The 27,859-nt window shown below is 56.0% G+C and overlaps 1 protein-coding gene across 4 annotated transcripts in view; it reads left to right on the top strand.

Annotated features, from left to right (window-relative positions):
* The first annotated feature begins 3,154 nt into the window (after positions 1-3,154).
* The window catches only part of LRFN2 (leucine rich repeat and fibronectin type III domain containing 2), a 187,835-nt gene continuing 163,130 nt past the window's right edge, over positions 3,155-27,859 (top strand). Inside the window, exon 1 of one of the 4 annotated variants that reach the window (XM_014734597.3) lies at positions 3,155-3,851. The gene's annotated coding sequence lies outside the window, so the exon portion shown is untranslated. The remainder of the gene's footprint in view (positions 3,852-27,859) is intronic. The other 3 variants (XM_070244523.1, XM_070244525.1, XM_070244524.1) reach the window with 3 other exon arrangements.

The following is a 27,859-nucleotide window of genomic DNA, read 5'->3' as shown; positions in this document are numbered from 1 at the left end:
AGTTCCTTCTCTCCTCTGTCCTCAGTGGATACAGAGAAGACAGGCTTCCCATGGGCCTTTGCACGGGGTCCTTCTATCGGTTTTGAAGGCCCAGGCCAACTCAGCCTTCTCTTCCTCAGGCTGAAGATCTCCCCACCTCCAGCCCCTCCGGAGAACTCTTCTTATCAGGCACCATGATCCCACTGAGCAAGTGGGTATTGGGAGAAGGCCATGTGCCCAGAAGTGTGCTGAGGGGATTGGGGCCTACAGTCCAGCCAGAAAGCCAAGGGATGCAGAGAACAGAGTGAAGCTGGTCACAGTGCCCAGGAGAGCAGGGGAAGATGGGTCCTGACTGGGGACAGGGGAGCTTGAACTTGCTTCACACCGGGGTATTGGAGTCTCATTCAAGGATGGAGCGCGGCCCTGATAGGCAGCATGAAGCTCAAGGCACAGTCACTGTCTGCCACATAGAGACATGACCGGGTGTGTGCAGACAGCTTTAAGCACCTGCTGGGAGCTCTCTGGGAAATCATTTGTCTGCCCTGCACTTCAGTGCCTTGACTCTAAAACAGAAACAAAGAAGTGTGTCCAAAGAGCCTTAAAAATGTTCATACCCTTTGGCCCAACAACTCTCCCTCGGGGAATCTCACCCAAGCAAAGAAACAAGAATGTGGGCAAAGACTTAGGGACAAAGCTGTTCATCACAGGGCTGTTCAGAAATGTGAAAACGTGAGCTGTACAAGAATCCAAATGTCCGTCATTAGAACGACTCCTGTAGGAGCTTTCTCTCCTCCCTCGTGCTTCTTTCTCCCCTCCCTCTCTCTCTCCCTCTCTCATACAGAATGATGGGCTCACCCCTCTGGGAAGCCCTGGCTCACCTCTGTGGTCAGCAGCCAGTAAAAGCAGCCAGGTGGTGAGCACAACTGTGCCCCTGCCCAGCCCCTCTGGGCTTTCTCAAGCAGCCGAGAAATCCTTCACTCACCTTTCCATTCCGGAAGCGTGGACTGTCTTCTGGGGATTCTCCACCAAGAAGAGTGACTGTAGAGTGGTTTTCTCTTTGCCTCCCAAGATGTGTCAGAGTCCCCACTCTGCTCCATCTGTCGAGGTTCTCAGGGGTCCCTAGAGCTGGACAGGCCCTTAGAAAGTACACCATCCAACCCCTTTGAGGGGAAAGGGACTTGTCACATTGCTCATTAGTACAAAGCCGTGGCCACCTGACTCCTAGCCCAGTGCTCAGTGCTCAGGTGAGGCAAATATAACTCAAAAAACAAACCAGTTGTCCTCGGAATTACCCAAAGTACAAGAAATGATCCAGGTCCTGGCTCTGCACGGGATATCCACTCCCTTCTCGGAGCTGGGAAAACTTCCTGATGGGATTTGGGTTCGCTCGGGAGCAGGCATTGGGCCCTCCCTCCAGCAGCTCTGGGTACCTGGCCCCTTCTCCACGCCCTCCTGATGCTTTATTGGTTTCTGAGAGCAGCTCCCTCTCTGCTCTGGTGCCAGCCTGGTCCTATCCCTGCCACTAGATTCTGGTCCTCTTAAGGGTGACTGTGGGATAAGGCGATAACCTATCCTGCAGCCCCCGACCCTTGAGGGAATTCAGAGGCTTGAGCCTAGGCTAGAGTTCCTCCTTCCACTCCTACCCCACCCCCCCTTCCTGGGAGCCCCCACCTGCTGTGTGCAAAGCCACAGGTAGGCAAGGAAGAAAACACGCTCCACGCTGATCTCCCCTCCTTCTTCCCCTCCCCCTGCTTGTCCCTTCACAGTCTCCTCTTCTACCCCTCACTTCCTTCTACTCACCCCCTCCTTCTTCCTTCCTCCCCTTCTCCTTTCTCCTCCCTCTATCCCCACTCGCTGTTTCTGCCTGTTTTCCTGTGCCAGCCCCCTCTCATATACCTTGAGTCTCATCCCGGCCATGCCCTTCTCCCCCCAGGCTTTCCAGAATCCCTCCAGGGAGGGGCCTGTCTTTCAGGGTCTGCAGTATGCTGATCTGGCAGTTTCCCTGGGTGCACATGGGAAGGGGGCCCTGCGCGTGGGGCCCAGGTGCTGGGGCTTCTGCAGATATGCATCTACCTCTATGCATAGACAGAGAGGAGGCAGGGTCTTGCCTTACAGATCTATCCGGCTGAGCCAATCCTGGGCTGCAGAGACACATCCACATGCCACATGTGCCTCCCTGTGGGTATCTGGAACAGGTGCACGGGAGGCGTTAGCCACTAGGAGAGAAGAGATGGATTGAGACATTCTCTCTGCCCCTGGATTTACCAGCTGGAGTACCAGCAGGAATCTCAAAATTTCAGTTCCTTCAGTGGAAAAGGTACACACACCTCTTGGGAAGGCCAGTAAGGCAGAGCCCAGTGCAAACTTCCCAGGAACTGGTCGCTGATCCCAGTGGCCAGAGAGGATAACCAAAGAAAGAGGGGTTATCCTTGCTAAGCCCTCAGTCTGCTCGGAGTAGGGACTCAGCTACCTGCTACGTGCCTTGCGCAAGTCGCTTTACTTTTCTGGGCCTCAGTTTCCTTACATGTCAAATGAGGGCTGCGGGAGGATCAACCAAAGGAAGAGTAGTAAAGGAGCTGTGCAAACAATTGGCGCCACTGCACACTCCATGGATTCCTGTGATACGAAAGTCGGAGGGGTGTGTGTTTGTGTGTGAGCATGTACCGGGCGCTCATTTTTCATAGGTCCCTCGCTAGGGAATCAGAGCTGGGTCCAAGGCTGGGTGGGCGCGATCCTCCCAGCCCCCACCCTCGCCCGGGGCGGCGCGGAGGGGTTTTCCTCTGGCAGGCGGCGGGCTGAGGGCTGCACGGCGCGCTCCGCACGTGAGGCGGCAGCACCGGCGCCGGCTGCTGCGGCGCAGCCCGGGCCGCCCGGCTCGCTTTGCGCAGGGGCTGCCCGCGCCGCCGGGTCGCCGAGCCCGTTCTCCCGGCTGCCGGGGCTCGCGGCCCGCCCGCCGCCCTCCCCCAGCCCACTCCCGCCCCTCCGGGCGGGCCCCGCTGGCCAGCCCGCTGCCCTCGCCATCTCCGCGCGACCCCTACGGGGACCGCGATCCCTCCGGTTTCGGCGGAGGTGTGGGTCCGCGCGGAACGGGGCGCGCCGGGCTGCGGGCCGGGCGGCGGGCGCGGAGGCTGGCTCCCGGCTCCTGCAGCTCCGCCGGCCGCCACTGGGGGCTGCCGCGCCGGAGGGCTCGCCGGGGACGGTGCGCACGGCCCCGGCCTCCCGGGCGCCTCCGGCCACTGAGCTTTCCCCACCGCTGGCCGCGCGCTGCCTCCGCAGCCCGCCCGGCTCCCTCCCGGATCTGCGCGTGTGATCGCTGTGCGTGTGTGTGTGTGGCCGGGGGCGCGCGTGTGTGCGCGCGCGCGGGGGGCAGTGTGCATGCGGGGAGTGCGGGGGAGTGTGTTTGTGTGTGCGCGTGTGGGTGTGAGTGCCTGGCTCGCGCTGAGACACACACACACTCACACACACACACAACCCGTTTGTCTCATCTGAACTTGAAGACACCCGACATTCCAAGACGCCCGGGAATGCCCGGGGTTCTTCGATCTGGAAAATCCTACCGGCATCTTCCTAGGGAGGGATTATCTTTTTTTGCTTTTTGCTTTTTAAATCTGGAAGAGAAGAGAGCAAGTTGTGCTTTTTCCTCCCTCCTTCTTGCTAAATGCCATGGATATAACTGAATAAGCCGCTCAGGGCTCTCCCCGCGTGGACGTCCGAGGCCACCATCTGCCTGCGTTCGTCGGAGCCGGAGCCGGAGGGCTAAGCTCGAGCCTGTCTCGGGCGGGGAAGGATGCGCGGCCGAGCCGGGGAGCCCGGGCGCCCCGCGGAGCTGGCCTCGGTGCCTCCCAGCCAGGGGTAGATGCAGCCTCGCCCAGGTGAGTGGTCGCCGCCTCGTCTCCGCGATCCGGGGTGTCTGCGGGAGCTCGGCGCCTGGCTAACGCGCCTGAGAGAACCGGGAACTTTGCATCCTTTTCTTTTTCACTTGAGGACTCCCCTCACCCGGGCGCTCCTGTGGACATCCTCCTCTCTTTTCTCCCATCCTTATCGCGGGAGGTTTTCTTTTCTTTCTTTTCTTTCCCATAGTGGGGGTGAAACTCTGGCGAGGAGCGAGGAGAGCGGGTCCATTGAGAGGCCGGAGAGCAGGAGGCTGAGGCGGTAGCCGCAGGTAGATGAAAACGTTGAAACAGCAGGAGAACTTTGCCGTCAGACCACTCTGTTGCATCTCCCCACTTGCGAGGCCTGGGCAGAGCTATTGCTGGGGGCTGGGTAGGACGCCAGGACTCCCTGCGCTCTGTGGGCTGGGTGGGGTGGGGTAGAGTCGGTGCGCAGGGGTTGACTGAGCGCTGATGGAGGGAAGGAAGGCTGCGTGGCAGTTTGGCGAGGCCGATAGGGCAGGCTCAGGGCCCCCATCCTGTCTCAGGCAGAAGGGAGGGAGATGGGGATTATGTGTGTGCAGCTCGGGCATCAGAATGGCATGATGAAGCAAGATGGAAACTGGCACTAGCCATGCCTGCTTCGTAGGTCTGTCTCCCACCCAGCCCTGCCTGGGTTCTGAGGTTGGCCTGGGCTGGGAGGAGGGACGGCGGTGGACAGCTCAGAGGCCGGCAATGCCTTGCTCTGCACAGACTGTAGGCGATGATGACAGGGGAGGTGTCCTGCCCATCTACCCGTCACTCCAGTACAAAGGACATTGGCAGTGAGTTCAAGGGAGACAGAGCCCCTGAAAACTGGAGCCTTAGAGAGAAAGAAGAGGGAGCCTGAGCAGAGACCAGAGAGGAACTGAGCCAGGCCACACTAAATGCATACTGAGATGTCCACAGACAGATGGACAGACAGACACCTGCGGGGAGAGGGAGCGTCTCAGAGCTGGCTCTCTGAGCTGGAGTTACAGGCAGGGCTGTAGATGCTGACCCTCTGCCGCGCCTCAGTGGAGAGTGTGTGTGTGTGTGTGTGTGTGTGTGTGTGTGTGTGAGGGAGGGGGCCGCTGTGGCTGCAATCGGCTGATTGGCCTTGTGGGGTTGGGGGAGGGGGCGGCTTCAGGAAATTGGCACCCAAGGCTGGGGAGGAGCAGAGCTGGGGAGGAAACTGCCAGTCTCTGAGCTGTGAAGTTCCCAGGGACCAGGGCGGGAGGTTCTAGGTGGGCTGTTGTTTGTGAGTGAGGGCTGGTTTGGAACTCATGGTGGGGAGGCCGAGACGGGGGAGTGAAGCACCCAGGTCTTGGGGTTGTGCCCTGGGCTGGTCACTGCCCTCTGCAAGCAGCTTTATACTGCCACCGCGGTGGAGCCCAGCCGGCTGTGGGACTTGTTTGTGCAGTACCTTGGAGGCTGAAGGGGGCCAGGGGCGTAAGGGAGGACTCAGAAGCTTGTGGGGCTTGCACTAGGAGCCGTCAGCCTCCGCAGACCTCGCCAGCTGCCCGGGCTCTTCTGCTGACGCTGGAATGTCGTCCTTCCCTTCTGACTCTGGCTGGGAGTGTGGAGTTCCATCTCTCTCCTAGGGCTCCTCACGTGTTTCTGCTCAGGCCCCCTACCCAGCCCTCAATTTAGAGTTTCTGGTCTAATTCCTGCCCAGGAATGTAATTACTTATCTTCCTGCCCTCCCCTGGGGGAACACAAAGAACAGACTTGGCATTTAGGTTTCAGCCTCTGGCGGTGCTTCTCTGGGAGTCGGCTCCCAGCTCCATCTCCTGTCGGGCTGGACGGGGGCATGCCGGCCGCTGGGGCTCAGGCTCCCTGCTTCTCTGAGCTGCCAGCTCCTTTCGCAGGCCTGGAAATCTGAGAAGCCGGGGAGTGTGGCCTGAGAGAGGGTGAACCGGGAGCTTCCAGGAGGCAAGACTGAGGAGTAGAGAGAGGATGGATGGGGGAAATGCAGACAAGGTAGGTGGGGCCACTGGGAGAAGCAGGCAGCCGCCAAGCCCTGGTTTGGCTACAGTGGGAATCTTGTCTTGGCTGCAGGCTCTGGAGTAAAACAAAGGATCCAGGGGTTCTGGCCTCCAAGGTCCAGTTGTCAGGTCTCTCTGGTCTGTGGGGTGGAGCAGGGTCTTTTCTCCTTCAGAAAGTCCCATCCTGCGCAGTTATTGGTGTCCCATTCTGACCAGGGAAGCTGCTAGACCGAAAGCAGAGATACAGAGCAAAAGCAGCCAGAGATAGCCAAGTGGAGCTGGACACGGGACAGAACCACAACAATTTCGGTGTTTTGCGGGTTTTCTTTGGGCACAGTTGGAGTTTTAGGGTCCAACTTATTTGAATGGAAAGAGTTGTCGTAGAGTGGAATGGAACCTAACTGGAGGGCCTGGGTTCAAATTCTGCCTCTGCCACACCTTTGTGGGTTAACCACTGGAGCCTGTGTGTTCTCATCTGGAGAAAGGAAGGACTAACCTGTGCCTCGCAGATGTGTGCTGACCCTATGTTTGTCCTGGTGCTCCCTTTTCAGATCTGCAGTAGTGTTTGGTTGGAGGGGGGAAGATGCTCTCAGAGACATGGAGGATGGTGCCCCAGCCTCCCCCGCCCACCAAGCCACCAGGAGGGTTTGACATCACACATAAGCTGATCATTAAAAGACTCCAGGAAGCCCTCCAGAAAACTTCGAAAAGCGCATTTCCCCTCTGGGGCTGTGGCCCCTGCCTCCCTCCCTCTCTCTGGTGTGCTTTGGATTTTTATGGCCATGCCCATTTGCTCAGGAAGGGCAGGCCCTGGGTTTTCCAGGTGTCATCTGTCACCCTTTCTTCTCTGAGGCTCAAGTATGAAACATCCCCCAGGTCCCCAGCCGCTGCCTTCTTGTCACTGACTCTGCCTCTCACTGCCCCAGGAGGGGCACAGGATGGTTCAGGCCCAGGCCAAGTGAATGGGCACAGCTCTTGCTGGGGTCTGTGCAGGCCTGTGATTGGCCTGGGTCCCTTCTGTGGAGTTGGGGGGCACACCAGTCAGGGAAGGGTGCTCAGACCCAGACTGTATTTAGTAGGATCTGACTAATAAACCAACTGGAAGAGGGTGGAGAGGGAGGTCTCACCATAATGGGCAAGCCTAAGAAAAGGTATTTTCAGGGAGCAGGAAGTCAGGTCTGGAGATAGGGACCAGGGAGAGGAGCCATATCCAGCCTGTTCAGGGTGAGGGCAATCAGGAGGGCTTCTTGGAGGAGGTGAGGATTTCAGGAAGAGCAAAAGCCCATAGAAGTCCATAGAAGGCAGATTCTGTTTTCTCTTAAATGCTCAGAGGTCACTGGGAATTTGGGGAGTTTCAGGAGTGGGGTACTGAACAAGTAGAATGGATGTTCTGAGAAATTTCTTAAGCTATCAGGACCAGCTTCTTCAAACGAATAATTTCTTTATTGCTTCTTAGTGCCAGGTACAGTGCTAAGAGCTTCATGTGATTATCACACTGGATTCTCACAGTACTGTGAAGTTGCCACTGTTATCACCTCCAGTTCACAGATGAGTAAACTGAGGTTCAGAGAACTTGGGTCCCTGCCAAGTAGCTAGTAAGGGGCAAAGTTGTCACTCAACTCACATGTCCATCTGAATTCAAAGCCTACACTCTGAACTCCTCTGCACTCCTCTCCCCCCAGCTGAGGAACAGTAGGCACCATGGGCTGGCACTGTGCTGGCCTCCTGGCCTGCCTGGGGAGGTGGCTTCAGAGCCTCCATCCCAGAGCCACGTGGATCCCGCCTTCTCCGTGAGCATCCCTGCCTGCATGGCCCGGTCATGCCCACCTGTTTAAAAGCTCCCATGAAACAGTCAGCTCTGTCCTTGTGGACAGGACGGAAGATGACAGTGGGCGAGCACTGGACTGAGAGTCAGGGACCCAAGTTGGCCATGTGTGACTTGGGTGGGCTGCACACCCCTTTACTCCTCGCAGCCCTGGTCTCCTTCCTGATGAATCAGGATGCTAATGACATCAGGGCCGGCTGGCATGTGTGGACGCACTTCAGACGTTGAACCAGCCCTTAGCACTCGGGGTTATATTTGTGACCCTCCTGGTTTAGACCAAGTAACTAAAACATCAAATGTCATAATGCCCAGGTATGACGGCGTTACAGGCGGGCTTTTACGTGTTAGTTTCATGTGGGGCTGGGGTGAACCAATAAGATGATGGGCCAGCCAGGTGGGCACTGTGCCTGCTGGGAGGAGGGAAGGCACAGAACCTGCAGAAGAGGGGCATGTGGTCCAGATAATCAGGTGAGATTGGTGATGGGCTGTAGGAGGGGACCTGTTGACATGCACATCATTTGCTTTTGTAATCAGGTGGCCATCGTAGAAGATTTGGCACCAGAGTGGGCAGAGGGTATTTTCCTTTGGCCTGTGTTTCTCGACACTTTTTTCATTATTTACCTCTCCAAGGAGCCGTAGATACCTTTTTCCTAATTGTACCCCCCATGAAATTTTAATAGCACAGATATATTGTATATCTGTTTATGTACTGCATGTATATCCACGCTTTATATACAAAAGGTAAGACTTTTTTCACCCCTCCCAAGAACAAATTTTTGTCCCCTTGGGGGCACTGTCGCCCCCCATTGAGAATGCATGCCCTAGGGCCAAGAGACTAGGGTTAGAAAAAAAGATGGTTTCACAGGCAGGGAGAATCCAGGCGAGGAGTCAGATCCACTCTGACACATTGCCGCCCCTAGTGTGGTCCATGGACCAGCAGCATAAGCATTGCCTGAAAGCAGGCTGGCCGTGCAAAATCCCATCCCATCCCAGACCTCCTGAACAGGCATCTCCATTTTATGAAGATGGGAAGTGGGGGCAGGGTGGATGCACTACCTTAGAACGAGAGGCTCGTCTGTGAACAGAGGGCCAAAGGAAAAGAGGTGAGAAGTTGAAGACCAGACACAGCTAGGTGCTGGATCACGGGCTTGTTAAGCTATTGAGTCCAGATGCACCAAGCAAGTTTAAGCAATGATACTGTTTACACTGATCACGGTCTGTTGGTCTTTGTTTTTTCCTGGGCGATTTCCTTGCATTGTAGCTGCAGGATGTGTAGAAGGTGTGGGGGTCTGCAGGGGAGACACAAGGCTGTCTGTGGCCTTGCTTCCAAGCAGCAGAAGGCCAGGGCGTCTTTGATTGGGACAGATCTGGGCCTCCTTTCGTGAATATCCCCAAGGGCCAAGGTGAATGGAGACCAGACCAACCTGAGGGACGGTCTGGAACTGCAGAGACAAGACTTAGGTGTTAAACTGTGTCAAACTGGATTAAGTAACAAACCTGGGCTCTTGTCATTTATCAACCTGCTTGAGATCGTCTGCAGTAGAGCCTGGGGCTCCTTGCGGCGGTCCTGTCTTCCAGGGCAGCCCTGAAACATGAAAGCCTGCAAAATCCCCAAACTGGGCTCTTCCAAGTTCATTGCCTTTATTATTGGCACGTCCTACATTAATTCACCCACTGGCAGGAGCCAAACCACAGTTAGTGTGCCCAGACACAGCACAAGAAGCAGAGCCCTTGGTCTCTCTCAACCCCTGTTCCCTCTGTATGTCCCTCCCGGGGGACACAGGACATCCCTTCCTCTATCCCACTTTGGTCAAGGCCAACACGGAGCGATCTTCCTTCTCGCCTTAACTCCGGCCTCTGATAAACTTCATGGGGATGCACAATCTCTTTGGTCCTCTCCTCTCCCCTTCCCTAAGACTCGCTTCCTATTCCTTTCCCCAAAGCTAGCGCTCCCCTTCCCAGCCACCCCTCCTTGTCTATTCTGCTATTAAGGCAGCTTTAGTCCCATAAGCTGGGGGCAGAGTTTTTTTCCCAACTACTATTGGGAGCCTGTGGAGGCTCCTGCTTCAGAGTAGTTGTAAGCTGGGTCTTGCTGTTACCCGACTCTCTCTGGTCTCCACAATGTGTGACATATGGTCACTCGGCTTGCAGGACTTGGAGAAGCTTGGGGAGTGAGCCAGGCTCAGGCTCCGGCTTGGGTCTCTGTGCCTGATGAGAGAGAGAAGTGGGGGTCCCCAGGATGATGGCAATGAGGATGAAGGCATGCTTGACTTTCTGAGCTCCTGGAAGCCCCTGAAAATGCCCAACAAGGGCCATAGATGAGGCCCTGTCGTTCGAGAAAGGTCTTAAAGATTCCTGGGTGGGCAAGGTTGATCCCTTGAGTCAATGTCTCCCCATAGTGAAGCCACTCTGATACCCAGGTCAGTCCTCCTGGAGCAGAAGGGCGGGAGCATGGACGGGTACCTGGGGTCATGGAGGTTAAAGGTTAGAGGCGCTCGTATAGCACAAAGCACTGTAGGCTGAGCATGGAGGACTCGCGGGGATGAGTCCTTTCAGCTCTGCTGGGAACTTGCTGAGTGACCTGGGCCAGCCGCCACCCCCCCCCCCCTTGCTGTCCTCGCCTCTAGGACAGGGCCTCCGTGCCCCTCAGGTCCCTTCCAGGTCAGGTGTTCGGTCCTTTGATTTGTAAGTCCGTGAACCAGCCCCAGAGTAAAGATGCATGTGCTGAGCCATCCAGGCCCTGGCAGTGACTTGTCCGGGGCCCTGCAGCTTCCTTCTCACCCTGTTCTCCCTCCACACGGCGCTGACCTCATGCTTCCCTCTGCTCCACACCCTCCGCCTGCTGGGAATCTCCCCAAACCCCAGGACTGAGCTCAGTGTTGAATGACCAGGATCCCAGGGCTGCAGTGTGAATGGGGCTATCTCCTTCTTCCGCCACTCCAATGCATGCATGTGCACATACGCTCACACACGTGCACACATACACACATGTCCACATGCTCACACTCTCACGTACACCCACACACATATGCACACTCCAACATACAAGCACACAGGCATGCACACATACACACCCCTCCTCTCACACACATCCACACTTAAACACATGTACATACATACACACCTGCACACAATGCATATACATATATACACTTGCACATACGCTCACCCATTCAGACATGCACACACATACACATACTCTCTCACACAGACACACTCCCATGTACTCACACACATTCACAGTTAAACACACACACACACACACTTGTCCACTGCCTCAGCTTCTCCATCAAAGACATGGGTGTCTGCTGTCCGACCCTTGCTTTACCAAGTGCGTTTCTGGGTGTGCTGCCTGTGGTTCCCATCGCCCTCTGAGCTTGGCAGGGCACGGTCCTGCCCTCCTCGCTGTCTGCGTGAGGAACCAGGCTCAGATGGAGCAAGGGCTTGTGGGTAGCCGATCCAGGTGAGATCCCAGACTCCTGGCCCCCAGAGGTCACCATCACAGCGGAGTTTTCGCAGCTGTTTTACATCCATTGTACCCTTGCTGCAGGAAGAACCCTGGGGGAGAGGAAGGGTGTATTTTGTCCCCATATGAAATATGGGGAACTGGGTCCCCAGAGGGTCCCCCACTGGGAGAGGGAGCCGGCACTGGAGCCCTCCGTCCTTCACTGCCTGGACACGTGTGCACCCCCCTGCTGTTGGGTGATCCTTTCTTCCTGGCTTTCGGCTGCTCTCAGGAGCTCTGATTTACATCAACCCCCAAGCTGGGACACCCCAATTCTGCCTCGCTTCCACCGAGGTGCAGTGCAGGAGAGGGTTGGACCGTCTGTCCTTGAGGGTCCAGGAAGCCTCTCATGGCCGTTTCTCACAACGCGTGTTAGGGGTCAGGGTGTGCTCCTCTTGAACGTGCCCCAGCTCGCTCAGACCATTTTCATGGGCTCGGCCCACCCACCCCTTGAGGCTGTAAGTTCTGTGTTTTGCTGCCTGCCTTGGGGGTGAGGCTTCCTTTTACTCATTCGACGGTGCCCCTCCAGCCTCTTCCAGCTCAAGGTCAGGAGAGTCCGACAGTCTAGGATTTGGTGATCAAGTCCATGCCCCTTCATCCATCCCCCTCATGACCAGCTGGTCGGCAGTCCTGGCCCATTCAGTTTAATTCAGCTGGCACTTACTGAACACCTACTGTGTGCCACCCAGCAGGCCGGATGCTGCCGAGATGGACCATCGCTCCAGTCTGTGTGCGCGCACCACCCTCCATCGCATCCATCATTTGATTTACCCTTCCGAACTTCTTCCAGCCCTGCCTGTGGACGCCCGCACTTGGTGGGGGTGGGGGCTCCCAGGTCTGCTTGTTTCTAGTGCCCTCCCTCACCTGCATCCCCTGCGTATGTGGGCGTGTGCGCGTTTGCTCAGGACTCAGCTGAGAGTCACACATGATTGACTGCTGATGTAAAGTGGACTGTGGCGGTGATGATGATGATGATGGTGGTGGTGGTGATGAAGCCACGTGAGAAGTGCACTCTCAAGCTGCTTTCCCAGGTCCCTGCCCACCTCCCTACTAAGCTGACATCTTACCGTCTCTCCCAAATACAAACTGACAGGATGAAGAGATTTGGGGGTCGTGGTCCCCATGTAGGGGCCGCTGGCCCTAAAGGAACCATTTAATCTTCTCCTGGCCTGGTTACTTGTGTCACAGGCTGAGCTGGAGAGAAGGGTAACTGAGGGGAGAACCTGGAATAGACACAAATCCTGGACCCTCCATCCAGTCACGGCTTCTAAGCACGTGACAAAAGAGGGCGGACTGGGGGAGGATTCCAGGCCTTTGATGGGCCAGAATCTGAGCACGGGTGCTGGCAGGGGCAGCGCACAGAGAGGTGGCAGGTGGGCAGGGCAGGTTTCTTAAGCTCGAGAAGCCTTCGTCCAACGGGGGAAGGCCCGGTCTTTGTCCTTGGGAAGTGTGAGTCTAAGCGGAGGATGGAGCAGATAAACAAGGCACATCATCCCCAGTGCTTAGGTACGTGGACTCAGCATCCTCTTTACGTAGGGAGCACATGTGCACCTCGACCCCCCATTCCCGGGGCTTACGCTGGGTTCTGTTTCCTTGGTTGTGTGAACTTGAGCAGGTTACTCTCTATGTGCTTCTGTTTCCTCCTCTGCCCCATGGGGATAGTAACAGTACCTACCCCATAGGGTTGTTAGGAGAATTAAATGATTCCTATCCGTAAGTGCTTGGAGCAGGGCCCTGCACGGGGGGAAGCGATGTAAGTGTGAGCTGCTATGACTCATAGTAGACACAGTCACAGCATCCTCCTGAGCATGGAGAGGAGCCACCATGGACCGGCTTAGCTCAGACTCCTTGCAAACAACCACCCCTTGATAGTACAGCGACTTGGGGATTTCAAATACTCTCCACATGACTCATTTGACCCTCCCGACAAGCCCACCAGGCAGGCAGGACACCTTGTGATTATATGCATTTGACATGAGGGGAAACTGAGGCATAGAGGTTTCCAGGTGGTTCCTGGTCCAGTTGGGTTTTTCATTATACGTTACGCCCACACTGTGCTCAGCAGAGGGGTTAGGGGCATTTTAGGGAGGAGGGTTTGGGTGAAAATGGCTGGAGGGCTCAGCCCTGGGCCTCCCACCGGGGCCTTATTTGTGTTGGGCTCAGATAACTGGGGAAGTAAGCCGCAGTGTGGGGGACGGTCGCCTCCCTTTCCAGGCCTGCGTGCCTAGGCGGGGTCTACACAGCATGGACAGGGAAAGCAGCCCGCATCTATACAACACAGTACCTCAGGGGATGGAGTTAGTGGCAGCACCACAGGACATGCTCATTTGGATCCTTTGAAACCATCATGAATGTCCTGGGATGGGGGTGGGGTGGGGGTGGGACTGTGCTGGGGGTCCTGAGGGAGACGCGGAACCTGGATTGGGGACCACTGTCAAGGAGGAGGCATCTGATTCAGTCTGGTCTGCATGTGGAGAGAAGGCCAGAGGGAGACTTCTCCCTGGACCCTGCCCCTGCCCCACCCCCCACCCCCATTCCCCAGGGCTGATCCTGCTGGGAGGGAGAGGGGCTTCCTGGGTCTTTTGGTTTGAACCAGCTGGGGAAGCATCGGGACAGGAAAATGGGCCTTGAGCCGGGACACAGAGAGGGAGTGAAGACCTCCAGACCAGAGGGAGTGCTCGTGGGGTGAGGGTCCAGGAACTCTGAGGGACTCGGGGTGTAGCAATGGATTATAGGGTCAGTGTCTAGGGTGGGACATGGAGTCATGACTCGGGGGAGAGTGGATGTGTGACCACGGGGAGGGGACAGGAGTCAGGGAGGTGCTGAAGGCCAGAATGGAGCAAAGCCACAGAAGGAGACCCATGATGGAAGAAGATTGGGGCCCCAGCCTCCCAGCCACTCTCGGCACAAAGCCAGGCTTCCTAGAACCCAAGCCCCAGCCGAATGCCCCTCACTTGGGGGAGAAATTCAGGCCCCAAGCTCGTTTCCAGGGCTATGTCATCAGCCCGATCCATAAATCTCGGGCCATATAAATATGGCACATAAATGGGAGACGCTGCAGGTACCAGCAGCTCCAGCATAAACCCTGGGCGTGGAGAGCGAGCCAGGATCCTGAGTTACAGGGGAGGCCCAGGGCACTGTGGCTGGCCCGCCTGGGGTGTGAGTTATCTGGGGCCAGGCCCCCTGGTGTGCCGCTGCTCTGCGGCGCCGGGCTGGTATTTACTGTATATTGGTTTTTAAATTACAGTACAGCATTGATTCCCTGCCCCTGAAGTTCAGCCCTCGCCCGCCGTGCCTGTCTCGCCCGGCCTTTCTCTGCCTCTCCTCCTCCTTTGCCATCTGTCTTGTCTCTCTCTCAAGTCAGTCTTTAATGTAGAGTATTATCTTAGATTGCGGCGTTACCCGGCAGTGTTACGTCTCTATTACCTTATACTTATTAGCAGAGGCACGCTGTTCATCCCGCCCCGTGTACAGCGCTTGATAGTTTTAAAGCTCGACTCGCAGCCATGTTTGTCTGCTCTGGACATGGTGACAGTGAGGAAGTAGGGCAAGCAGAGTGGTCGCCATTTAAAGGTGAGGAAACGGGCTCAGAGAGGCTAACGGGGTGAGCAGGTTGTGCTTGGGTTGAATTACACCGTCAGAATAATGGCTCCTGGGGATTGGATGCTCCCGGTGGGCCCAGCACAATTTGAATGTAAGCTTTATGTACCCATTTTATCCCCACATTAATTCCGTGGCGAAGGCACTGTTAGTATATCATTTTACAGATGAGGAAACAAAAGCCCAGAGAAGTTAAGTGGCTTGCCTAAGGTCACACAGCTGGTGAGAGGGCAGAGCTTAGATTCAAACCCAAGCAGCCCTGGCTCCTGAGCCCAGACTCTTGTCCATGACTCAAGCTGTCACGTGTTGGGATCTTGGAGTTGGAGCCGGGGTAAGAGGGTGGAGACAGGGTGAGATGGCTTCGCGGTGTTACCAGAGCCGTTCTTGTCCTTGCGCAGCTTCGATTTCTGTGATAGTTTCACTGCACCCAAGGAAAAGACTTGGGGGACCTCACAGCAGCTGGAAATGCCCCCAGAGTGGGGGGACACATTCCTGGGAGCTGACACCTGCAGTTTTGGCCCTGAGGCGAGGGCAGAAGAGCACGCGCAGAGTAGGTGTGGTGGGAGCCCTGGCTGGGTGGCTCGCTGGCTGGCTGCCCTCTTTTCCTGTGTCCAGGGAAGGAGACTGCTGTCCTGACCCCTGAGCGGGTCTCACACGACTCTCACCCCTGTGGGGTTCAGTCACCCCTGCCCTTTGGGTTTAGGCTCCAATCGCTGGCAAAGCTGCCTGGGGGGTGAGGCCCATCTCCAAGCCGGACCTGGCTTCCCCGGGCACAGCAGGCCAGCGGGCACCAGAGGAGGAGCTGGCGGTGCCTGGGGCCCTGCGTGTTCTGCTGGGTCCGGCCCCTCCCTCACTGGAGAGTCCCTGCTGAGCCCCGTGGGCCCAAGACTCCTGTCTGAGCAGAAGTTCGGAGGGGGAGCCAGGTTCGGTCTGGACCATAGTAACGGGTCCTTCCCCTCTAGGCTCCTCTCATTCCCGCCTCCTCCCCTCATCCTGAGGAGACAGTGTCACGGCTTGAGTCCGGGTGACTTACACATCTTGCTGTGGCTCAGAAGCTCGTCTCACTGTCTCCCCGCTCTCGCTCACTGGGAGGAGGAGGCAGAGGTTCTGGGAGAAGCAGGGACTCCCCGCGCCATCTGCATCTGGGCAGGGAGGAGGTGAGCAATGGGGCCTGAGCCTGAGGACGCTGCTCGAAGCCTGACTCCCTGGAAGTGAGCCGCAGGATCCCAAGAAGCCATCCCCAGGAGAGTGAAGCCTGAGGACGCTGCTCGAGGCCTGACTCCCTGGAAGTGAGCCGCAGGACCCCAAGAAGCCATCCCCAGGAGAGTGAAGCCTGAGGACGCTGCTCGAGGCCTGACTCCCTGGAAGTGAGCCGCAAGACCCCAAGAAGCCATCCCCAGGAGAGTGAAGCCTGTTTTTCTGGGCTCTGCCCTGAAGTGGGGCTTTGGGACCCCCCCTGCTCCCTAGCCGGGCTCCTGGGCCATCCGTCCTTGCTCAGGGGCCTCTAACAAGGGAAGTGTAAAGTGTAAGGGAAAGGGACCTCTTACTCTCCCTCGTGTGGGCTCTGAATCAACTCACACGTGTGCTGGACACACACTGGGAACACCACTCAGAGGGGTCAGGTATGCATTGTCTTTCTTGCTAATAGCTACAATTTCTTCTTCTTCTTCCTTCTTTTGTTGTTGAGGAAGATTGGCCCTGAGCTAACATCCATTGCCAATCTTCCTCTTTTTGCTTGAGGAAGACTGTCACTGGGCTAACATCTGTGCCAGTCTTCCTCCATTTTATGTGGGATGCCACCACAGCATGGCTTGACAACTGGTGCTAGGTCCACTCCCAGGATCTGGGCCTGTGAGGCCCAGGCCACTGAAGGGGGGCATGCAAACTTAATCACTATGCCACCGGGCTGGCCCCAATAGCTACTATTTTTTGGGCACTTGCTATGGGAGAGGAAGTCTGGCACAGTGACTGAGGACCAGGACCAGACACCCGGGGTTCAAATCTCAGTGATTCCACTCAAGAGCTGTGCAACCCTGGGCTGGTCACGTCTCTCTGAGCCTCAGTTTCCTCCCCTGTGACATGGGGCTAATGCCAGGACCTGACCCCGGGTTGTCGTATGAAATGAGGGAGTGTCTGCCAAGTACTGGAAGTGTCTGGCATGGGGGTGCCTGTGTCAGGGGTTTGCTGGGGCTGCGATTCACATGCGTTCCTGCATTTTGTTCCCCTCTTTCCTTTGCAAAGTACACAGTACCTCCCTTTGTGCCGATGTGGGAGCTGACGTTCAGAAGGGCAGTGGGGTTTGCCCCGGTTCTAAAGTGACTGACTGTGCCGGTTGCCTGGGACTGGGGTATTCCTGGGAGGCAGGACTTCCAGTTTTAAAAACTATGAAAGTCCCAGGCCAACTGGGATGAGTTGGGCACCCTACCCAGGTCACCCAGAAACTGCATGATGGAGCCAGGATTTGAACCCAGTGGTGTCTGATTCCCGCGGCCATGCCCTTAACCACCACTCCAGACGCCCTCGGGAACGGTGCCTCCCTGCTGTCCATGTTTGCTGAGCCCAGACAGGCCTTAGACACACGGTCCTAGCTCATCCTCACAAAACCTTGTGAATTACACATTCTTATCTAAATTTGACCAAAGAGCAAACTGAGACGCAGAGAGGTAAAGCAACTTACTCAGGGTCACCCAGCCAGGCAGTGGAAGTGGCTGAGCTGGGATTTGAGCCCGGGCTATTGGTGCCAGTGCCCCACACCCTTGGCCCCTCTGTTACAGCGCCCCGTGTATCTTCTCCCAGTTCTCTCCTCGTGTACATGGTCTCTTCTTTCATCCCAGGGGCGTGGAGTAGGCAGGGCGCATACATTTCTCTCTGTTTACAGGTCCGAAAATGGAAGCTCAGAGAGGCCAGGTTCCTTAGCTGACATCACGTAGCTTGTAAGCAATAAAGTGGGAGGAGGTTTCCTCAGGGTTCTCAGCTGGAGCTTCTCATTGCAGTTTCCTTGTTCAATAACCGGGAGGAGGCCCCAGCCCCGCCCAGTCCTGTGCAAATTCCTAGAGGCTGCGGGGTCTCAGGCATCACGGGGTCCCAGGCATCACGGGGTCGCATGTACAGAGGGCGGGTTTCCGTGCTTGGGCCCCAAGTTGTCGTTATCTGATCCCCCACCCCACCGGCCCCCCAGCAGGTGGAGGAGGCACCTGGCTGCAGAGTGGACACACCTGCCAACCGCACGGCTCCCCTCCTCTGGCTGGCTGTGGACTGAATGCAGACTGGGATGCGTTTTCCTGGAAGGGCAGCAAAAGCTCTATTAATGCCAGGCCTGCTTCTAAGGCAACTAAATAAAAGAGTTGGGAAGGACAGTGACAAGAGTCCATAAATTCTGAATGATGTTCAGGAAAGTAGCCTGGGCCCCAGGGCCCATAAAACCCAGGCAGCTTGCTGGCTGGGGGGTGATTTACAGGGCCCTTCATCTGCCTCGGGGTCACCTGCTCATCAAGCCTCCCACTTGTAAGGCACTTTTCTACCTTCCAAACTCTTTTCATAGTTCCTCGTTGCTCTCAAGCTACTCATAGGGATGAATGACATTCCATTTACAGGTGGGGAAACTGAGGCATGGATTGGTTCAGTGAATAGCCCAGGCTCACACAGCGCCCCAGGCCCCTTGACCCTGACCTAGGAAGCTCTCATGAACATTTGTGCTGATCACGCACTTACCTGCTAGGAATGGTTCTGAGCACTTTACACTTGTTAACTCATTTAATCCCCACAACAGCCCAGGGACGTGGGACTGTCGTTGGCACTGTCATTTCTATTTCATAGTGAGGAAACTGAGGCAGAGAGAGTGTAAGTCACTCACCAGGGCCACCCAGCTGGTAAGTGGCAGGGTGAGGATTTGGACCCACACCCTTAACCATCATGCTGTTAGCAGAACGTGAAAGCTGCATGGCCTGTGACTGTCAGGACGAGCATCTGCCACCCCTGTGGGACCTGGCTGGCCGCCTCTTCCCAGGAGACAGCTGGGCTCCTCTGTTCTGTGAGCTCTGTGCTTTGTGCAACTTCAGGGCTGCCAGAGAGGGACATTCCTAAAGGAGCAGTGAGGGCCGGCAGGGGTGGGGAAAGTCGGTGGAGAAGTGCCGAGGAGAAATCCCTGGGCGGGCAGTCTGGAAGCCTGGATGTCTGGCCCAGCTTTGCCACCTGCTGGCCCTGGGACCTGGGTGACCCCTCTGGGCCTCTTGCCCCGTTGCCTCTGCCTTCCTCTGGTTTGGATAGAAGGGGGGCATTACGTGGCTTTGGGGCCCACCTGGTGGTGGCGATGGGACAGTAGAAGGAGGACCACAGAAGCTCCAGTGCCAGACCTGGCCCCACCCTCACTGTCAGAAACCCGGAGCAGCAGTCGGCGCCCAAACGGCCAGCTACCGACCTGGGCTGCTTGAAGCATCTGGCACCGCCTGGAACCTCGGGTTCTGCTATTTCAGGTGGGCTTGGGCTGTGGCACCTCCGTCCTCTTGCCCTGCCTAGTGGGGTTTGCTCGGGGGTGGGGGAAGGTGGGGGCTTGGCTGCCGCAGATCCTATAGCTCTGACACTGCTTTCCCATAGGAGGAGGGTGCTCAGCATGAGGGTGGGGTGAGGGGCTCTGCTGGGGGCAGGGAGGTGCAACACCCCCTTCTCCCGGTCAAGGTCTGTGAAATCCCCAGATCTGTGGAGGAGAGAGCAGGCAGAGGGCCCTCTCCTAGTTCCCTCCCTTCTTTGAACTTCTTCAGGATGCTGCCGGCCTGCCGCGCCTCCCGATAGCAGGTGTTTACTGAGCACTAGTATCGGTCAGCTGCTGGGTTACAGAGGCCACTTAGACTTGGTCCCTGCCCTCAAGGTGCTCCCAGGCTGGCAGGGGAGGCCGAGAGGTAAACAGGCAATTATAATACATTGTGATGGAACTGCGAGTGGAGGTGAGGAACCTGGAGAGCTTCCAGGAGGAGGCGGGTCTCTGCAGCTCCAGGCCAGGTGCCACTTCATCGCGGCTGCAGCAGCCTCTGAGGGGCCGCCTCCCTGGGCTCCTCCAGCCCTCCCTCAGACGGACACTGTGCATGCCTTGCAGAAGGCTCTACGTTGCTCTCAGGGTAAAACCCTAACTTGTTAGGTGGCCTGCAAGGTGCCGGCCCCGCTAGCCTCTTGACCTGGTCTGTGCCCCCCACCAGACTTCCACAGTTCCTAGAGCGCGTCATGCTCTTTCCTACCTCCGGGCCTCCGTGGTCACTGGGCCCTCTGCCTGGAAAGACCATGTCCCCGCACTCTGCTTGGCTGGGTCCTTCTCATCCTTCCAGTGTCAGCTTGAGTGTTGCTCCTGGGGGTGGCCCGACCACCCAGTCTGGAGTCGGCCCCCTTGCTGCTCTCACTCAGGGCAGCTTCTGTTTTCTTCCACATCCCTCCTCTCCTCTGTATTTGCTCATTTTCTTCTTGCTTCTCTTGCAGCCTGTGAGCCACGTGAGGGCAGGCGTGGTGCAGGGGATACAAGCACAGTCTAGACCTCAGACTACCCGCAGGCAAGTCCCTCTGCAGGGCTCACCAGCTGTGTGACCCTGGGGAAGTCGCTTCCCCTCCCGGTGTCCCAGTTTCCCCATGAGTAAGATGGGGGAGATAATAGGACCTACCCCCCAGAGGTGTGGTTCCGGTTTAATGAGTTAATATATGCAAAGCACTTTGAACAGTGCCTGGCATACGGCAAGTGCTCAATAAATATTAGCTATCGTTATTATTTTTATATCCAGTCCTTAGAATAGTGCCCGACTCAATAAATATTTGATGATTAGATGAGACACCTGGGCTGAATCTTCAGGGAGTAGGTCGGGGTTGCTTAGAGAGGATGGTGCCTCTCTGACTGCACATTGGAGTCACCTGGGGGGCATTCAAAACCAGCGATGCCTGGGCGCCGGTCCCAGGAGCGTGTCATGTAATTGTTCTGGGGGTGGCCTGGCAATGGGGTTTTAAAGCTTTCCTGGGAGTCTCATTCCAGGGCTGAGAACCATGAAGATGGGGGAGGGGAGACATTCAGAGCACCAACGTCTTCATGCAGCTGGGCAGGCCTGGCTGGAGGAGGTCTTGAAGAGGGAGAGGCGGGGGCCAGGGGAGTCGAATGGTGGCCCTGGAAGGCAGGGCCAAGGCAGGAAGGGCCCAGCATGCTGGGCTAAGGAGCTTAGCCTTAGGGGGGAAGTCGGTGGGGAGCCTGGAAGGCTTCTAAGCTGGGGATGACATGGTCCGATTTGCCTTGAAGGAAATCGGCCTGGATGGATGTGTGGAGGATGGATTACTGCGAGGGACACTGAAGGCGTGGAGATCAGAGTGCAGAAGCCCTTCTGCCACTGTGAGAGCAGTTCAGGGCCAGCCTCGTACGGGGACAGCGGCCTGCTGGTCCCCTGTTTAATTACTTAATCCTCCTTGGCATGTCTGAACAGGGATATCTGGTCAGTGCAGGATCTCGGCTTGCCGCCCTGCCTCTAACTGCAGTTGCAACCTGTGTCACTCTAGGCCGATGTCAACCCCATCTCGTCCTGACCACGGAAGGGCTTTTCTGTCTGGGTTCTGAGCCAGACTCCCAAGTTGTAGCAAAAATTCTCTTTTGCAGCGCCCTCTGGTCCCCGGGTTTGTTTCAACCTGGAAACCCCTCCCAGGCCCCCTTCCTCATCTTTGTGCCTTCCCGGCCTGCGTGCAAGGTAGACGTACCGACTCTCCCCCAGGGACCCCCATCCTCAGGGCCTTCTCTCTCAGCAGCAGCTTGAGGACTTTCTCGATCTTCCCTGCTCCTGGTTTGTAGGTGGGGGTCACACTTCCTGACTCCCAGCTCCCTGGCCACCAAGCTATTTCCATGTAATTGTTCAATTGTCCCACATGTGGAGTGGGTCCCAGAGCTGTCTTTGGATGGCAAGGTTCTGGATAAAATGACCCATGTCCTTCCCACTGGCCCACACTGTCTACTACCCCTTAGAGGCAGTGCTGCAGCCTTAGAGATGGGTACTGCAGCCTGGCTCTGCTACTTACTGGCTGTGTGATCTTGAACCAGTCATTTGACCTCTCTGTGCCTTAGTTTCCTTGTCTGTAAAATGGAGTGAAAACTCAGAGACATGTAGTTAGTACAGTGCCACGGCGATGGTCATGGCCGTCCAATTCAGAGGCCACAATGGGCTTTACTTAACGCCATGTTTCTTAGCAGTAGAGACGGATTGGAGGTGGGACAGGAAATAAAGCACACACAACCTCTTCATTTTCATCTCGTGGGGAGACCTGGCAGCTCCCCACATCAACAACTTTTTTTGCCCCTCACCCACATGGGGCATGTCAGCTGCTGCAGCTAAGAGCTGAGATGCATGCGAGTCTCCTCAGGACAGAGAAGCTGTAGCCTCCATTTCCCGCCATCTCACGCCGTGTTAGAGCCCCCAGGCCTGCCCGCCAGCTCACAGCTCACAGTTTCCCAGTACACAGGGCAGACACCACAGCCCACGTGTGCCCTAACCGCACTGTGGGAGGACAGCCTGGGTCGGTTCCCAGCGAGGCCCAGGCTGCTGTCTAGCCTTGACTCAGTTATCTGCACACAACAGCTCTCATCTGAGGGGACAGTCAATAGACTGCTGTCAACTAACAAAGGCAAAAACCGGATTTGTAAGAGAAAGAGAAGAGAGGGAAAAGCTGCAGACCGTCTGGGAACAGTGAATCCTGTTTTTCCATTTTTGGGGGTAAACTGATCAGCTGGCAGCTGGCAAAGCGGTTGGTCCGGGCATTTCTCTTCCTGAGCAGGCTGTCTCCGGGCATCAAAGAACACATTGGCAGTTGCTAGGGATTTTCCAGAAGAATCTCAGGAGTTCACCTGGGGGGTAAAGTCTCTGTGGGATGCCTGGCAGTGCCACCTCCCCAGCACCTCCACCTTAGCTAGGTCACGTCTGTACCTTTCCCCTGTTGGCATTCCTTGGTGTGGGGCTATTGTGGGGTCAAATGGATCCATGCACGCTAAGTCCTCAAAACAGGAAAGAGGAAGTGATCAGATGGAAGTACGTTCACAGTGAATGTTCAGTAAGTTCTAACTACCGTTATTCTTTCGCTCCCTGGGTTCCATCTCTATTGCCCTCTTTAGCTGGCATTGCCTGAGGTCCCATATCTCCTACGGAGCTGAGATTCAGAAGAGGGGAGCAGGAAAATGGGGTTCCAGAAAGGAAGCCAAAAACCAAGACAGCTTTGGAATAGTTGGTTTTAAGCAATAGAGTGCTCAGATTGCTCTCCTCAGATCCTTTAGAGCCTGCCATTGAGGGGGATTTCTTTTTTCTCCTTTGAGCGAAGGCAGCATCAATCAGAAGCTTCTCCCCCACCCCCTATAATTGCGTCCCATTGGCTAGGTGCAGGCTGTGTCCACCATTTTATTTCTTCTCTGAGCTGTGGAGGATAAATGGAAACCCAGAGAAAGAGTGTCCTGTCCTCTCCTCGTTGGGACCCTGGTGCGAGAACTGTGGTCACAGGAGGCTATTCCCTTCTTGGGCGGCTCCCTTCTCTACTCGTCTTTCTCCAGGGAGCCAGGTGGGCTAAGGGATGGAGTCAGAGGCTGACCTTGGAGCCTGGCTGTCCTAGGGACTTGCTGTATGACCTTAATCAAGAGGGTCTCCTCTTTGACCCTCTTCTGTTTGCTCATTTTTAAAGTTGGGAGACGGAAGAGCTACAGACATAATATCCTAAGGACTCTAAGGAAAAGGGCCTCTCTCTACTTTAAGCACACTCTTCATGTTTCTCTTTAAGACCACTCTCAAAGGTCATCACCCCAAGGTTTGGCTAGAATATAAGTGTTAGGGGGTCCTACAGTGATTTGTCTTGGGGTCCACATCCTCTTCCAGATGGTCCTGGCTGTTATGCAGCCTGCCTTACGGCAGCAAGAGCACTGCTCCCTTCGGCTGTGGGTTGAGAACTTTTCTTAGAGATGTGGGGAGACTAGAAACTCCAGATCAGTCTTCCGGCTTTTATTTGACAGGTACCATGATTTTGTGTTTCTGAGTCCATGTCTGAAATGGTCGGAGCCTTGATGGCAGGGCTGCCTGCCTCCATCATGGCACCCAGCACCCAGCTCAGCCACTTGTGTGGAGGGGATGCTTTATGAAGACTCATGCTTCTGTGATGGTGAGGGCTGCAGAGGTGGTGGGGCTGGTGGTGGAGAAGGTTGGGGTGATTGTGGGGATGGAGGTTATGATCGCAATGCTGGTGGAGATGGTTATTGTGGTCATGGTGTAGGGGAAATCTTGGAGACAGGTAGGGCATCAGAGGCAGTTGAGTATTTTCACTAGGAGCAATGGAAAGGCATCGATGGATTATAATTTAAAGGAAGGGGAACCAGCCTTACATTTTGAAAAACTCACTTTAATTGCATGGTGGACAAGTGCTTGGAGGATGGCAAGAGTGGGTGGATGTAGACCAGTTAGGAGGCCATTGGAATAGTCCAAGGGAGAGATAATGGTGGGTTGGGTGATGGTGGGGGGGGGTGGAGAGAAGTGGGCAGATGCTGGAACTACTTAGGTGGTGACATCAGTAAGACTTGGTGGTGGTTAGATAATAACTTGATCAGATCGGAGGCTAGGAGCGGGAAGCAATGTCAGAGATGAACGGTAGGTTTCTTCTTGGACAGCTGGATGGATCACTAGGTTACTAAGCTCCATGGGGACAGGAACTTTGTTTTGGTCACCTGTACCCCTAGACCCCCGAGCAGCCTCTGCCATGTGGTAGATCCTCAGTAAGTGCTGGTCAGATGACTATTCTTGTTGGCGCTGGGTCATGATCACGATGGAGAGTGTATGTTACAGTTTTTGGTTCCCGCGTCCTCCGCTGGACACCATACCCTACTGGAGCTGGCCCACAGACGGTTAATGGCTAAGCGGCTGGACCTCAGACTCAGATGAACCTGAGTTTGAATCCCAGGGCCTTCTTTTACTGACTGTGTGACTTTTGGAAAGTTATTCAACTTCCCTGAGTCTCAATGTATTCATGTGTCAAATGAGGATAAAAAGAATGGTTTCCTCACAGGGTTGTTAGATGGATTCAGTGAGGTCGTATCAGGAGATAATGTTGTGAGGCCCTTAGCCCAGTCCTGGACCAAGGTTCAGAAGTGTGGTCACTTAAGGAAATTCATCGGCTGTGTCTCCATCCAGCACACAGAGGGGTGTCTGTGGGGTGACAGGGTGAGGGAACGAGTGAAGGCAGGGAAGCTTGGGGGACAGGGCTGGCTGTATTGTGGGGAGAGTGACGCTCATCCACATCCATCCTATCACTTCCGCCCTGATTTCTGTTCTTGTTTCTCAGCAGTCCAGGCGATGAGACTGTTTGTGACATGGCCCCCGGGGCCTGTGGCAGGCCCTTGGCACCGAGGGGGCAGGCAGAGCGGCGGAGGACTCAGCTGCTTCCGTATCTACCTTTGCCTTGGCTGAATCCCAGCTTAGTCACAAAGAAATATGTTTTAAAAATAGCAACAGGTGCTGCTCATCCAGATGGAGCCCCCAAACCCACTGCTCCCTAATGGTCTTTACGCCACGATAAATGACTGTGGATTGACAGGGAGCCGCCGGCAGCTGCTGCTCCTTGCACCTTTTCTCCCTTTGATGAGAAAGTGAGGACTCAGCAAGCGTGAGGACCCTGGAGGGCTGCCCAGAGGAGGAGGCAGAGGGAGCTCACAGGCCCAGCAGCTGTCCCTGCTGCTGTCCTTGTGTGTCTGGGCTGGGGAGAGAGGGAAACAGACGGCGCAGACGTAGCTCGACTGGCTGGATGCAGAGGGGCAGATATTTTGAACGCGGGAGAGAGAGGCACCATCGACCCCTGGGTCATCTGTGACACCATGTCGGTGATCAGGGAGGGGTCTCTGCACATGGGCCCCCTCGAGCCATCTGCCAGCTTGGAGTCAATCCTCAGGAAGGCATGGGCGGGCTAGAAGCTGGCTGGTGGGCTGTCAGCACTTGGTCAAAACCTGGATTTAGGCCTTAGGGACACACCTATGACACACGCTCCTGCACACACAGACGCATACCTACTGACCCTCCCACCCACCATGGCCAGCCCCTCCAAAAGGCTCACCTACGGCCCCTTGAGGGGTGCAGCCGTGGACAAGCTCAAAATTGGGCCTCTTGGGGATAGTAAAAAAAATCTCCTCTTGGAGAGAGAGTGTGTATATGCGCGCGTGAGTTGTGTGCGTGCCCGTGCCTTTGCACATACAATAGCGGCTTCATAGTCAGTTTCTAGTAAAGTCTTCACCTCCAGGTGGTGACGGAAATAGACCGAGTTTCTTTTCAGAGCTTTCTCTAGCCAGTTAACACGTGTGTGTGAGTGTGTGTGTGTGTGTGTGTGTCGGCAGGACCAGGAGGCCCCATTCCCGCTGCTGCCTCTCCAGTGGCTAAAGTCCGTCAAGCCTCAGGGGCTGCAGAGGGAGACTCCAGCAAGCTCCGCCCCTAGCTGGAACCACAGGGTCCTAGCAGAAGGGCCCGCTCTCCAGGTGGACCCCATTTCCTCCTGGGGATGTGAAATTGGAAATCTTATCTCTTCTTTCCTCCTTCCTTTGTCCCCCCTTGCCTCCAGTCACCTGGCCAGTTCCAAGTTGGTCCTACTCATCCAACCCCAGGAGTCCTCCTGGCACCCCTCAGATCTGCATATTAGATAGATGTCTCTCCTCTGTGCCCCTCGGATGTCCTGTACTTCCTCAGTTCCAGCAGTATACTGTGTAGTTGTGGCTCCTCCTTCCTGCTCAAACCCTGCCTCCACCTCCAGGAAGCCTTCTCTGATTGCTCCAGCCCAGCCTTGCCCACAACTCCTACCTCATTTGTCATCTGTACCCTTCATCTGTTGCTCATCACACGTTCATTTTTAAATGTTCTTTCTCAATGTCACTGTCCTCATGCCCTAGCTGGCCTGTCCTCTTCCAGAGAGCAGATTCTGTGCTCTCAGTTCTCAACTCCATTCATTCATTCATTCATTTACTCATTCCTTCTTTGGATACTTCTTGAACTGCTTATCTGCCATAACCCAGATCCTGGGCTAGGTCCTGGGGCTCTGCAGGTGAACAAGATGACATTTCCTGCTTAGGGGCTCCTTGACTCCCAGTCGGCAGGTGGAGGGGGAGATGCCAGCATTCCCTGATGCCTGAGGTTGGAGGGCAGGGTGGGGATGCCAAACTGGGGAGAAGGGTTCACCAGGAGCCCAGGGAAAGTAAGCAGTCCAGGTGGGCCTCCCAGAGCCCCTCCGGAGCTTGTCCTCGTTGGAATTCCCTCCCCATCCTGATCTCCCACCAGGGCTGAGTGTGGGAAAGGCTGGAGCTCCTGTTTGTCTAGTGTCTGAAACGGCTGTACCTCCCGACCCTCATTTCAGCCCGTCCATTGGGAGCAGCTTCCTCTCAAACTCTCGATCTAAGGGGCCTTCCCGTGGGCATCCAAGAAGAGAATAACCAGTGAATCCAGGTGCTCCCCAGAAGCCCCAGGGCTGGGGGGGGTCACAGCAGCCAGCCCCCAGCAGGGGAGACAACACCGTCCATAGGGCCTGCCGGCTGCCCAGGGTGCCAGCCCCTCTAGGACTGTTTTATGAGACATGGGTTCTTGTCCCAGGTCGGTCCCAAGCCTGTCATGGGCCTTCAGCTGCGGGGGGCTTCAGTTTCCCCATCTACAAAATGAGGGTCACTGCAGAAGCTCTCTGGAGTCCCTTCCAGTGCTGACCTTGCAGCTCTGTGAGGGAAGGCCTGGGTCCAGGCCAGCTCTCCTGCAGCCCATGCAAACACCATCCTTTACTTTCTGGGGAACTTGCTGCCTTCAGGGGAGCAGCCCCCCGGCCTACTGCAGAGCGTCAACAGGGCTTGGGGCTCCTGTCCCAGCTCTTCCTTCCCTGGGGCCTGAGCTCCCGGCACCACCTCATGGCCTGGTGGCTGTGTGTCCCTGAGGTCCCATTGAATGTGCCTGCCTGCTGAATCTGCTCTGCTTGTGACACGGGTGGAAGACAGCTTTGCAGTGATGCGACAGTCTGCTCAAAACATCCCTTTGCACAGACGGACACTCCACACAGTTACTGAATCAAATTACAGAGGGGGAGG

Source organism: Equus caballus, chromosome 20 (assembly GCF_041296265.1).
Source record: "Equus caballus isolate H_3958 breed thoroughbred chromosome 20, TB-T2T, whole genome shotgun sequence".
Classification (NCBI taxonomy): domain Eukaryota; kingdom Metazoa; phylum Chordata; class Mammalia; order Perissodactyla; family Equidae; genus Equus; species Equus caballus.
This window is presented reverse-complemented; position numbering and strand designations above follow the sequence as displayed.